Source organism: Silene latifolia, chromosome Y, assembly GCF_048544455.1.
Source record: "Silene latifolia isolate original U9 population chromosome Y, ASM4854445v1, whole genome shotgun sequence".
Classification (NCBI taxonomy): Eukaryota; Viridiplantae; Streptophyta; class Magnoliopsida; order Caryophyllales; family Caryophyllaceae; genus Silene; species Silene latifolia.
This window is the reverse complement of record NC_133538.1, coordinates 372,351,067-372,366,114: the sequence shown is the minus strand read 5'-3', so window position 1 is coordinate 372,366,114 and position 15,048 is coordinate 372,351,067.

Here is a 15,048-nt window from a genome sequence, read left to right as displayed (position 1 = left end):
CTCCATGCCAACGTCGGTCACCTCGGCAACCGCAGGCTCTGGTAAGCGCAGCTGTAGCTCCACACCACCCGGCCCCAGAAAGGTGGTCTCCGCCGGGAAAACTGGGGGCTGAGCCCTCATCAGCAGGTCGACTCCCTGCAATTTGGATCCGCATCAAAAATAACAAATCCTCCTACTCAAAAGAAGTAGTGAAAACAAAAGAACGGAGGAAGATATACCTCAACCGGGTACCAGGCAAGCCTCGACAACCGGAAGGTGTCGTAGTCGACGTCTCGCAGCAACAACGCCTCACCTCCCTGACCGTGAAGGTGTAACACCCCCATATTCTGAGGAGCCTTAACTAAGCCTTCCTTAGCATATAAGGGCGTTACCATCTCGGTTGCCCGAGGTAAGTAATCATCAAAAGTCGATAAAAGAACAATTATAGTTATATTACAAGTATTACAACCAACTTAACAAAATAAAGATACAACTCGTTAGCTACCCACTATCTCTATCAAACTGGTGAGGACTCATCCCTGCCAGGACTCCAGCTATCAACGACATCAACACCTGCTAAGACTGACTGCTCACCATAAGGGATCACGGCAGACACATAAACAAACAAGACAACCACACAAGGTCAGTAACCGGGGCAAGAGTCAACATGGACTAACAACAATTATCAACTCATTACACACAACCAGTCACACACATTCACACCCACTTTAAACAATCTCTGTCACGATTGTCCACTGGACCAGCCCTGCCAGTGGGGGACCGCAGCCGTACCCACCAAATCCCCACTCATCATACCGAGCGATAACCCTGTCCCATTAATGTGCACATCCCCTCCCGTGGTGGGTTCCACGGAGGGCGGAACTAGGGCGTGAAGCCACTCCCGCAAGCGACTCCACTCAGCCGAGGACGCACCTTGAGAACCAGAGACAAACAATCATAGACAGCTACAATACAACAACAACCTGTGGGAAATAATCTGTATACTTCCCTTTAAAAATAAGGACTAATACGAATGTATGAGATGATACGAGTCATAAAACTAAATGCATAAACAAGATCGTAAAGGATTAAGAAATAACCTTTGGTCCTTGCAAATTCGGCCTAAGAACAATATCGCAATGATATTCGCCTATTAGTTGCACCCAAGATGCTCCGAGAAATTCCCCTCAAAGTGCTAGAATGAGATCCCCAATTTTTTGAAAAATATTAGGGTTTTGTGTGATTTTCTGATGAGAGAAATGATGAGCAAAATTAGGTTAGAAAATAATGATCTCCCCATCCCTTATAAAACCGAGTATAAGGTGTAATAGGGTAGATATTTTCCTTCCAAATTTTCGGCCCATATACCGAAATTAATAAGGAGTATAATTTCCTTATTTTCGGTTATTCCAAAAATGTATAAAATGTGTAAATTGTCATCTAATGAGGATCGAACCCATGACTTCTTGGTTTGTGTACCCTCACTATTACCACTATGACACATTCATCTTGATGATATTAAATATATCCGATTACATTTAATTACGAATTAACAGATTAATTTGTCCAAGCTAACATTACATACATTTAATTAAATATAACTTATTATATTCAATTTACGAATTAACAGTTAATTCGTCTCAACTAATATTATTTAATCTTCATTAAATAATTGTCTCATCAACACATTGACTAACTGTTTAGTCATATAAAGCATCAATGTGATTATATTTCTATAACCACATCTCTCAAACACATCCTATAGGTGTGACCTTTAGGGACCAGTTGATCACCGCCATCTGTATGATAATAACGTCAAACTTTCTAGCAAGCTAACCGTTATTAGGTAAACGTTAATCAACTGATTAAATATACGAAGTATACCCTTGTGAACCTGTAAGAGATTTACAAATGTTATCACACTAATTTGTGGAGGACACAAGCTCCACCAAACTCCCACTTGTCCTCACAAGTGTATGTGCGATAACCGATTCTCATATCCTAAAATTTCTCCCACTCAATGTAAAACAATTTGCAAATCCGTATTGACAAAGGTCGTATTTTACAAGCGATCATTATCAAGAGTTGTTTCCCCGACTAGAGAGTAACTTAACTGATAAACGAATCAACATTCGAGCATGGCCATGCATTTCAGTTACAACTCCTCGAGTGGCCCTGAGAAATAACTATACCTGATAAGGGTTGGATATTTTCCTCAACTCGAATCTTCCAGATGTAAGCTCAGTATGAAATGACCTAGAAAAAATCTACTTAGCCTCCAGTTACGGCAGACCGTGAGAAAGAAACCAAAGTCACCCAGAAACTGCCTTAATCTCAAGAGACAGTCGATAGTCAAAAGAATCGACTCTAAGAACACAATAGATGTCCTATCCACGACCTGGCACCGAATGTTTTTAAACATTTAGGACTCCATTACGTTGTCACAAAAATTTGTCATACGAGGTACCGTTATAATCTCGCATCTGTGATCGATCAGTCAACCGTTTGACTTATGGCTCGTTGAACCCACCATCAATCGACTGCACAATATAATAGCCGGAGTTATCAGCTCACATTAGCGATTACGGACCAAAACAAATATAATGAAATTCAGTTCACTTTGTGGCGTTTAATGTTGTCAGTACAATCCACATGAAAAACAAAATATTATAAAAAAACGATGAAGTTATAAATAGTATATAAAAAAGATAACGTATCGAATTCATAATCAACTACTATAACTCAGGTACACGTTTAATTATCATGAAAAAAAAAATGTGCCCACCATGCTTATCATATTTCAATGGCTCAGTAGTAAAATCTGCTACAACTTCCTGTTTGGTACTATTCCAGCTGACCGCATCACCATTAAGAGTAAAAACGAATCTAGACTGAGATTTCTAATCATCTCGATCCGTTTGGAAGCTAGCATCTGCGCAACCGATTGCGCATAGCTTAGTATCGCCTCCATAAGTCAATACCCTATCCTTAGTCCTCCGTAGGTACTTGAGGATATTTTTAACAGCTATCCAGTGTTTTTCACCTGGATTCTTTTGGTACCGACTCGTCATACTCAATGCATATGACACGTCTGGACGTGTTCATATCATGGCATACATGATTGATCCTATTGCAGATGCATAAGGAACACGACTCATGCGTTCAATCCCTTCAGGCGTCGTGGGTGACTGTGACTTGCTCAACTGCATCCCAGACGTCATTGGAAGGTTCCCCTTCTTGGAGTTGGTCATGCTGAACCTCTCAAGAATCTTATCTAAATAAGACTCATGACTTAGTGATAACGTCCGTCGTGATATATCTCGGTAGATACGGATTCCCAAAATGCGTTGTGCCCCACCCAGATCTTTCATCTGGAAATGGTTCTTCAACCATTCTTTAACCGAAGATAGGAGAGGAATGTCATTCCAAATCAAGAGTATGTCATCAATATACAATATCAAGAATACAATCTTGCTCCCACTCGACTTGATATATAAGCATGGTTCTTCGACCGATCGAGTGAAACCATACTCTTTTATCACCTGGTCGAAACGATGATTCCAACTCCGAGAAGCTTGCTTAAGTCCATAAATGGAACGCTTAAGCTTGCATACTTTCTTAGGATGTTCAGGATCTATGAAACCCTCGGGTTGCACCATGTACATCTCTTCCTCCAAATAACCGTTTAAGAAGGCGGTTTTCACATCCATTTGCCAAATTTCATAGTCATGAAATGCGGCAATCGCTAAGATTATCCGAATGGAACGTAGCATGACTACAGATGCAAAAATCTCATCATAATGCAATCCGTGCACTTGTGTGAAACCTTTTGCCACTAGTCGTGCCTTATAGGTATCTGGTTGCGCGTCTACAGAACGCTTTATTTTGTAAAGCCATTTGCACTGTAGAGGTTTTACCTTATTAGGTAAATCAACTAGATCCCACACGTAATTCTCATACATGGAGTCCATCTCGGATTGCATGGCTTCGAGCCATAGCTTTGAGTCGGAACAGGTCATAGCACCTTTATAGGTAACAGGTTCATTACTCTCTAGGAGTAAAACGTCATTCTCCTCCACCATACCAATGTATCTGTCCGGAGGATGAGAGACTCTACCCGACCTCATAGGTTCCTCAGGAACATTAACCGCGTCATCAGTTGGAGGAACAACTTCCTCCATCCGTTCCTCGGTTGTTGGTTCTGGAATCTTCGACAGCTCGAAGGTTCTATTACTCGTTTTGTTCTCGAGAAATTCTTTCTCTAAGAACGTCGCACTAGCCGCAACAAAAACTCGATGTTCGGTAGGCGAATAGAAGTAATGACCAAATGTCCCTTTTGGCTAACCTATAAAGTATGTCGACTGATCGCGGGCCGAGCTTATCCTCGTGTCTCCACTTGACATAAGTCTCGTAGCCCCAAACCCGAATAAAGGACAAGTTAGGGACCGTTCCCTTCCATATTTCATATGGAGTCTTGTCGTCAGCTTTAGCCGGACTTCGGTTAAGTATAAGAGCAGCTGACAAAAGAGCAAAACCCCATAATGAATCAGGCACTACCGTGTGACTCATCAAGGATCGAACCATATCCAGTAAGGTTCGATTTCTCCGTTCGGACAGACCATTTAATTGAGGTGTTCCAGGTGGAGTTAACTGTAGAACGATTCCACAGTGTTTAAGGTGTTGATCAAACTCATTTGAAAGATATTCGCCACCCCGATCTGAACAAAGTGCTTTAACCTTTCTACCCAGTTGGTTCTGTACCCGGTTCTGGTATTCCTTGAATTTCTCAAAGGACTCACTTTTATGCTTCATTAAGTAGACATATCCATATCTACTCAAATCGTCCGTGAAAGTGATAAAATATCTATAGCCATCTCTAGCGGTAATTGACATTAGTCCACAAACATCAGTATGTATGAGTCCTAATAGGTCACTAGCGCGCATTCCAATACCTTTGAAGGAAATTCGAGTCATTTTGCCATGAGACATGATTCACACGTGCCATATGTAGAAGATTCGAATGCGGGAATAGTCCCATTATCGACGAGTTTCTTTACGCGTTTCTCATTTATGTGTCCCATTCGACAATGCCATAGATAGGTTTGATCTTTGTCACCAACCTTTAATTTCTTATTATTCATGTGTAATTCTTCCGTGGTTTGATCTAAGATGTAAATTCCATTCATGGAAACTGCTTTGCCATAAATCATTTCATAAAAAGAAAATACAGCTATTATCCTTTATTGAAAATGCAAAACCGTCTATATCAAGTACGGAAATAGAAACACTGCTCTTAGATAAACTGGGTACATAGTAACAGTTATAAAAATAACTCAAAACCACTAGGGAGTTGGATTACGTATGTTCCCTTCGAGACTGTAGCAACTCGTGCTCCATTCCCGACTCGCAGGTCCACATCACCCTTTGCGAGAGGTGTGATGTTCTTTAGGCCCTACAAATTATTACACAGATGAGAACCACAACCAGTATCTAGTACCCAAGTTCCGAAACTTGTATGGTTAATCTCAATCATATGAATATAAGATGACATACCAATAGGAACGACGCGGCCTGCTTTGATGTCCTCACGGTAGACGGGACAGTTGCTCCTCCAATGTCCAGTCTTGTGATAATGGTGGCACTCAATGTCACCGCCCTTGCTCTTTGCCTTGGCCTGTGAGCCACTAGTCTCACCGGGCCCACTCTTACCATTTCCTGGCTTCATAAACTTTGGCTCACCTACAGCTAGGTCGCCATGAGTCTTGCCCTTACCTTTACCCTTGTTGAAAATCGTGAGAACATCCTGCTTCACACTCCCACTCAATTTCATATCCTTCTCGGTCTGTACGAGAAGGGAGTGTAGCTCATGAGGACTCTTTTTCAAGTCATTCATGTAGTAGTTCGCCCTGAAAAGGGCAAAATCATCATGAAGAGAATGAAGCATTCGGTCAATGACAATGCTCTCACTGATTTTGCAATTAAGTGACTCCAATTTCTCGACATTCTCAATCATGTTAAGAATGTGTGGGCTAACCGGTTGGCCCTTTTGGAGTTTCGCATCAAAGAAGCGACAGGTATGCTCATATGTAACGATTCTCGGTGCTTTTGAGAACTCGTTAGTGAGCGTGGTGAAAATCTTGTTTGCACTTTGGGCAATGAAGCGTCTCTGCAAATTGGTTTCCATTGCAAAGATGAGTACGTTCTTTATCGCACCCGCTTCCATAATGGAGTCACTATAAGCGAGTGACTCGTTGACTCCTGCATTAGGGCCTGGGTTGACCGATATTGGCTCAGTTAAGTACTTGAGCTTACCGTCAGCAATGGCAGCATTCCGTAGTGCCGCTTCCCAGTCCGCAAAGTTGGACCCGTCGTTTTTCAGACGTGTGAACTGATTCATCTGGTCCATAAAAATTTTAAGCCAGGACGCGCGATCAAGTGTGGCACTAGGCATTGGGATTGCGTTATTTCCAGCCATTTCGTTGTAACAGTATTATGAAAATAAACGTGTTCTACACTGTGAGAAGAAGAAAAAAATAAGCATGTGCATCGTATATATTTTTAAGTTTAATGAACTACTGTCATAACACGAAGACTCAAAACATTTATACAATTGACCTCCCTCAAGAATTATATAAATGATCCCAAGACTCAATTCTCTGTAAATTGATAAGCTAACCTTTTAGCTAATTTTACCGTTAGAATTCTTGGTCGATAAATTTCTGTAAATTCTATCTTTAGTCCATCATAATCACGAGAAACTCTTCGGACTATGATGTTGAGGTAAACTAAGTCAACACAACTACTTACCCAACGTAGAAGGGGTCATATTATGCCTACCGACGAAGAAGGGATTCATAGTTGTTTGCCCTTATAAAGACTAATCTCAATTTCCGTTTTAGAGGAAGATCCCATCAACTTTATTTTAATTCATTTTAAGTGAACTAATATCTAGCATGCGAGAATGAATAAACTAAGGTGATGGCTTAAAGACTGTGACATCTGTATGTCCATGAAAACTAACATACAATCTATATGAGTCAATTTTCATGCAATTTAGTAGTAGTAGGTGGTTTGGTTTTAGGCGGAATATGATGCATAAACTAACATGTGAATAAAAAGCAATAAGAATGAAAACGTAAAAACAAGAAAAGGTCCTAGTGTGGCCTAACCTATCAAAATGAACATAAACACAAGTTTGGAATCCTCCTTGGACCCGAGAAGCTTGTCTTGATGTTCCATCTTGATCCATGTAGCGGGAGTGAGCTCCAATCTCATCCTTTAGTCTTCATTGAAATTATAGTAAATAAAATTACATAATAAACCTATTTATTACATTCTAATTTCAAAACCCAAAACTAAAGAAAATAAAAGGAGATACGAGATCTCATAATTACATAAAAAATCATGTTTCCTTCATTACGAAAACATAATTTGACTAAGGCCACACTAAGTATTACAAATTACAACCGATTGCAAAAAAAATACGTAAATAAATTCAGTCAACGATTCATTCAACAAAAATAAAATGCATCAACTAAAAATAAATTAAACATACATGACACAATTCCTTAATTATGTTGATTAATTTATCCAAACCACCTATTTAGATTAACAAATTAAGTGACAATTCTTCAATTGATCACATTAATTTCAAACTTAATTCATATTAAACTTGTAATATGAATTTAATCCATCAATATTTTAAACTGCTTTAAAATAATTAGGTATCTTTAAACTGTGAATCGTTTCACAATAACTAATTGGCCAAAAAGAAAACAAGCCTCTTTTTTTTCGGCTATATCAGCAAAAACAACAAAAAAATAGCCCGTTTCTTATTTTATACACGGTTTTATCTGTAAAAACCGAATTTTTTTTTTTTAAAATCTGTCCCCTGTGAACAGTAACAAGCAAAACAATTCTTTTCTCGGATGCTTTTCAAATCGGCATAAACAAAAACAACCGCAAAAAAAAACTTTAATCGGTTTTTCAGGAAAAACAGAAAGAAAAAAAATAGATTTTATTTTTTAATACTGTTCATCCGTGAACAGTATAGAAACAGAAGGAAAACATCTCCATGGCTAAAAAAAATTAAAACAACCCCAAAATATTTATCAATTCGGTAAAACCGATTTCCATCTACATCTCGATTTAATAAATCGAAACATCTACAAATTATCATATTATTATCTTAACCGATTAAAAACAACAATATGAAAATCAAATGGAAAAAACAACAAAAAACCGCAACAAACTCGGCTGCAAAAAAAAAAAATTGTTCTCGACACAAAAAAAATTCTCAACCGTGTAAATTTTTTTCGAAACCCTAATCATGTTTACAAACAATTTTATGAAAATCATCAAAATTAAAATTCGTGGCCTTCGCTCTGATACCACTTGTGGAAAATAATCTGTATACTTCCCTTTAAAAGTAAGGACTATAACGAATTTATGAGATGATACGAGTCATAAAACTAAATGCATAAACAAGATCGTAAAGGATTAAGAAATAACCTTTGGGCCTTGCTAATTCGGCCTAAGAACAATATCGCAATGATATTCGCCTATTAGTTGCACCCAAGATGCTCCGAGAAATGCCCCTCAAATTGCTAGAATGAGATCCCCAATTTTCTGTAAACTATTAGGGTTTTGTGTGATTTTCTGATGAGAGAAATGATGAGCAAAATTAGGTTAGAAAATAATGATCTCCCCATCCCTTATAAAACCGAGTATAAGGTGTAATAGGGTAGATATTTTCCTTCCAAATTTTCGGCCCATATACCGAAATTAATAAGGAGTATAATTTCCTTATTTTCGGTTATTTCAAAAATGTATAAAATGTGTAAATTGTCATCTAATGAGGATCGAACCCATGACCTCTTGGTTTGTGTACCCTCACTATTACCACTATGACACATTCATCTTGTTGATATTAAATATAACCGATTACATTTAATTACGAATTAACAGATTAATTCGTCCAAGCTAACATTACATACATTTAATTAAATATAACTTATTATATTCAATTTACGAACTGACTGTTAATTCGTCTCAACTAATATTATTTAATCTTCATTAAATAATTGTCTCATCAACACATTAACTAACTGTTTAGTCATATAAGGCATCAATGTGATTATATTTCTATAACCACATCTCTCAAACACATCCTATAGGTGTGATCTTTAGAGACCAGTTGATCACCGCCATCTGTATAATAATAACGTCAAACTTTCGAGCAAGCCAACCGTTATTAGGTAAACGTTAATCAACTGATTAAATATACGAAGTATACCCTTGTGAACCTATAAGAGATTTACAAATGTTATCACACTAATTTGTGGAGGACACAAGCTCTAACACAACCAACAAACCGTACACACCAACCAATTACCGCATTTACGCTGCCACACAAACACTACAACGACACAACAACCACGACACAACAACTGACACACTAGACCATCCACAGAAACTGAGCAGGCGAACCTACCTTTAAGCAACTGCAACCTTTCCATATCCACACACGCAAAATCCAGCAATCAAGCAACACCTATATACACAACACAACCATATATCACTACCAAGCAAACCCTAACTGCAAAGACAAGGATACGGATGATGATGACGACATACCTACAAGAAGAAACCTGCAATGGACCGCTACCCGACTCAAGCTATACTCTCCTAAGGCACAAGGACCTTCATGGGCTTCCATGGAGGTTATATGGTGAAGGGAAGGGAAGGAGGTGACCTAAGGATCTGAAGGAATGAGGCGGAAATGATTTGCAGATTTAACAAAACACGATTATAAACCCTCGCTGAAAACGCGTTACTCGATCGAGTGGCCCAACTACTCGATCGAGTGGCCCTTATTCGATCGAGTATCTAAGCTACTCGACCGAGTAGCCTCTACTCTATCTAGTACCACCTCTAACTCAAGGCACAGGATAACTTTGGTACGCACTTCTAAGGACTATTACCGCTCCCAAGGTCAGTCAACGGGTCTCTTAAAGGGCGGCTATTACAGTCTTCCTCCCTTAAAAAGAACTTCATCCCCGAAGTTCAACTCACCTATCTTAAAGCACAAGACACGGGACAAAACGACATCACTACTCTTTCGACATAGGTCACTACTCCCCAGAAATACCATCCCCCATGTCAACATCATCAACTGTCTAACGCTCCAAATAGATCGACCTCTACAAGTTACCACTTGGAATACCAATCCCACAACACGAACCGGCATAACCAACGATTACCCAACATATTACGAGGTTACACTTTCATTAACAACAACCATCAACACGAAACGAATCACATTAACACCACTATGTTATACAACGATACGATTCTATTCCAACACATGACATCATAACTTGTCTCTTTATGAACGTCTTTTAAAGCACAATATTAACCTTTACTTTAACACACAAATGACCCAACGAACAAGTGCAGACAATTATAACTTCATGCATGAAATGTAACGAAAGTAATAGAAAACCTTATAAACAAACAACAAAATAATTGCAATATCGGCTTTTTTCTTTTGCGACATTACTCTTCCCTTCCAAAAGGAACTTCGTCCCCGAAGTTCACCACCAAATCACTACACATGTTACCTAATACTTGCGTCATGACATATATCCAACCCCTTTTATTCATTATTGACATTACTCATTACTTAGACAACCATTAAACCATAAAACATAGGCAACCATATTCGAATAACTAGCCACCCTCAAGAATGCATGTATATATCATTTGTGTTTGTATATATGGAAGGACACACTTCCGGTGAAATATAACTAGTAGACACTACAGATGTAAAATGAATGCAATAAGAAACACTTACTACCTCACTATTCGTTACAAATACGCATCTAAAATCCAAACACGACCTTCAACATATGATATTAACGGTACAAACGTGTTACTAAGCATCAATAACCATGTTAAACACCAAACATGTAATTATATAACCATTAAAACAATTTTAATTTTACGAAAAGTTTATGTAACAGTGCTACTCGATCGAGTATATATGGTACTCGATCGAGTGCCCGCTACTCGATCGAGTATATAGGGTGCTCGATCGAGTGCCCGCTACTCAATCGAGTGTCTTGGCTACTCGATCGAGTAGCCCTGAGATCAGAACACTCCAACCCTGTCACACCTGCAGCTACTCGAACAAGTATGAGGTATTCTGTCGAGTACCTACAGGTGAAAATCTTGGAAAATCCGGTCATAACACCATGTATATATATAAAACGTCACCGAAACACGAGTCGGGATGGCAACCGACCCCCAAAATCCTGCAAACAAGCTCAAGCTAAACAAATCCGCCCTTATGGCCATCCGGACAATCCAAAATAAAAGTTTTAACTACGAACGACTACCATCATCCCACATCATCAACCATAAACAATGATAAAGAAAAGGAGTATCACTCCTCCTGCTGCTGCTGCTCATCCATCAACTCATCTCCACCACCATCTCCTCCCGAGGTGCCTGCTCCCGATGACCCAATACCTGCATCAACCCCTGCTTCAGCTCCAGGACTCACATACCATGGGGTCACACCGCCAAAAGCAAAGGACTGTGGTGTCCCCCAGGCTTACTGATCCACCCCGTAAGAGTGGAAAACCCCACTATAGTCCCCAACTCTGCTCCACCACACTGGATGTGGCCCCTCGGTGCCAATCCCCTGAGAATACGCCATCTTATATATTTTCCATAGTGTCAAAGTGGATGACACTATCTCCGCCAAGTAGCTCGAACGGGTCTCCGGGGTGTCGAGGTAGGGGTAACAAGGAAAAGGTTGATGCTGCGGTGGTGCTGCCGGTCGTGGTCTAGTCGCAGCTGTCCTCTCGCTCACTCGACGAGGTCCTCTCCCCAACCTGGGTCTCTCCTCCACCACTGCCACATTCTCCCCCTTCTTCGGCTCGGGCATCACCTGAAGGATCGTGTCATCAATGAGGTATGTCTGCAACCACCTAGGTACATCATCATCCTCCTCCTCCTCATCGGAGTCAACAGCCACCACCACCGGGTCTAACGGCTCTGTCGGTGGGAGATGCTCAGGAGCCGGGATCCTCATCCAGCTCATACCCCACACTCTCCAAGATAGGCCACCATCAGCTAAAGTTCTTAACCACTTCAGGTCGAGGTAGTAGTCTCTGTCCATGGTAGGCACCGGTGTAGATAGAGGCACGTACTCAGAAGAAGCCTCAGAGGAGGCTAGCTTTTCAGCTAGCCGAGTGGCGATAGCACCGCAACTCGAGTACCGGGTGGTGGAAGTAGGCATCAAGTCAAGGCTAGCACACACAATGGCAGGAGCATTGAAGACCACCCTCTCGGTCCGCTTCGGGTTCAGATAAGACATCAAAAGCAACAGTTCATGATTGTTCAGCTTACTCATATGTGACCTCTCATAAAGAAGGTTTGACAAAGAACGAAGGAAAATCCTCAAAGTAACATGTTGAACATCATTAATCAACATGTTGCTGGAGGTGGGAGCTGGCTTTCCGGAAAGATAAGGCATAAGGCGGCAAACACCGCACTCAGAAGGAATTTCACTGATGGAATCCTTGGGAGGCTTGGCCAACCCAAGGTGAGAAGCAAAAAGTTCTATGGTCAACACGAAACTCGTGTTCATAAGACAGAACTCAACAGTTTGTGCAGCTGGCTCGTAATTAAACGAGCTCATAAACTCCAAAGTCAGAAAAGGGTAAGAATGCTTCCACAACCGATACAACCCCATAAATCCTAAAGTCTCAAAGATGCGACGGACGTCCGTCTCAATTCCCAAGTCCTCAACAAGTGTGGTATCCACACAACGGGTGGGTCTCATTTTGCGTTTTTGCAACGCCACAAATCTCTCTCTCTGTTTAAAGTCCACAAACACCACCGAAGGGTATTCCAATACAGCGGGTATCACGGGTCCACTACCTTCTCAACCTTCGGGCTGTGTAGCCTTCCCCCTCTTACTCTGACGGGTCCCTATGTTTAGTCTCGGCATCTGTTTCAGCATACGGTTTAAACACACTTGCATACGCACTTAAAACATAGAATTTACACCACCGAACATTAAAAAACCATCGAGGCACACACCTTCACCAACAAATTCCCAATTGATACATAAATTCAGTTTCTAGCATTCAGACTACCTCTATGACTGTGAAAGGTTTAACATGATAAACATAATCTACTCAACCAATTCGGCTATTATGGCATGGCTCAAATTCTAGCCCATATAAATACTTGATAACATGTGAAATATTCATATATGTTCATAGAAAGGCAACTTAAAACATGTCATCATCAACTTTCAACATTAGAAGCAAACAACTCAATTAGACTAGTCAGACGGTCTCTACAGCTGTAACGATTTTGACACTTTCATCAATAATTAACATCACTACTACTAAATCAAAAGTTTAACTTTTGCATATACATTCATATCCAACACAAAACCTTAGTCATAGGAAACGAATTTCAATTTGGGGCACTTTTAAGACGGAGTTTTAAGGCAAGTTTTAAGGTGAAAATTACCAAAATCCAACTTCTAACATAACATATGTAACATACAGTACTCAATTTCATCATCCAACATGTAGAAAACAACCAAAAATCAAGTTTGATTTTAAAAACTCTAGAAAGTTCGACCCCCAATTTTGCAATTCCTACTCTATTTTTAGCACAATTAACATCAATAATCATGAAAGGGAAGCATATGAATCACATTACAACAATTACAAGCAATTTTTGTCCATATGAATCGAAATTTTTGATCTATTCTATCATTCTAATAGGTTCAAAGTGATGAAAGCATGTAAATAGAGAAGAATTTCATACCTTGATTAGATGGAAAGTAAAAGAATGCAATTAAACAAGGAAAAAGAACCCAAATTAATCACCACCACCACAAGATTATGAGAGTTTTTGAGGAATTTAGGGCTTAGGGTTCGAAATAAAGAAGAAAGAATAAGAAGAATGAGAAGAAATAAGGGTTTTAAGAAACCCGTAAGAGCCTCTGTACTGTAGCCTACTCGATCGAGTGCCTAGGGTACTCGATCGAGTGCCCTCTACTCGATCGAGTAGGTGCTATTTCGTCGAGTATCTGCAGAAAATTCCCACATTCCGACATCATAGCTTCCTAACTAGATCGAGTGAGGTCTACTCGGTCTAGTAAGCACTCGCACTCGGTCAAATAAGGTTGAGTACTCGGTCAGAAATATGAAAGTACTTGAAGATTCCTGCAAAAACAATATCGCGTGTCGATTCCAAACCAAGTTCGGAATTCGTCACTTGTTATCGTACTCACTTCTATATCACCATTATTATTCAAACAAATCATCCCGTCTCATCAGGTAAGAGTCACATCATATTACGCTACAACAAATTCACACAACCCGGTTTACCTGCTACCGAGTCATTCGTATACACAATTACGTCACCATATCATATCTAAACTCGTCTTACCACATTGCTAGCAAACTTATGCTCACGTCAATGAAATCATATAATTAACGGTGAATATCCTCATGTCACCCAAGTATATTCTACATTAACAATTAAAACCTATCATGTTCCAATTCAACATAACAAATTATTCTACACGAATTGCAGAAAAGCATAACTATTGGCTATTTCTCACCTCATAACTCAACATTTCTTTAACTATCATCATTATAGCTACGGTAGGACTTATAAACTTATATGGGATCGCCATTTCTAACAACCTTAAGCAAACACCAACATGATCATTTTCATATTACAGCATACACTTCCACACTTTTCACGCATTTCTATTAAATAAAACCTTTTACGTTTTTCATATTCATCGCATAAGCTCACTAATTCTACCAAAACTTCACCATACACAATCCAAACGCAACTATCATGCCTATACCAACTTTAACGAAGACTCAACCACGCATAGTTCCAACGCAATTCACATTCACGTTAAGCACATACTCATGGACTCCACATTCCCATACCCAGTGACTTGCTTAAGTATAATGGGGCCAAGATTTTGAAATGAGGGCGCCTACTCACCCAAAACCT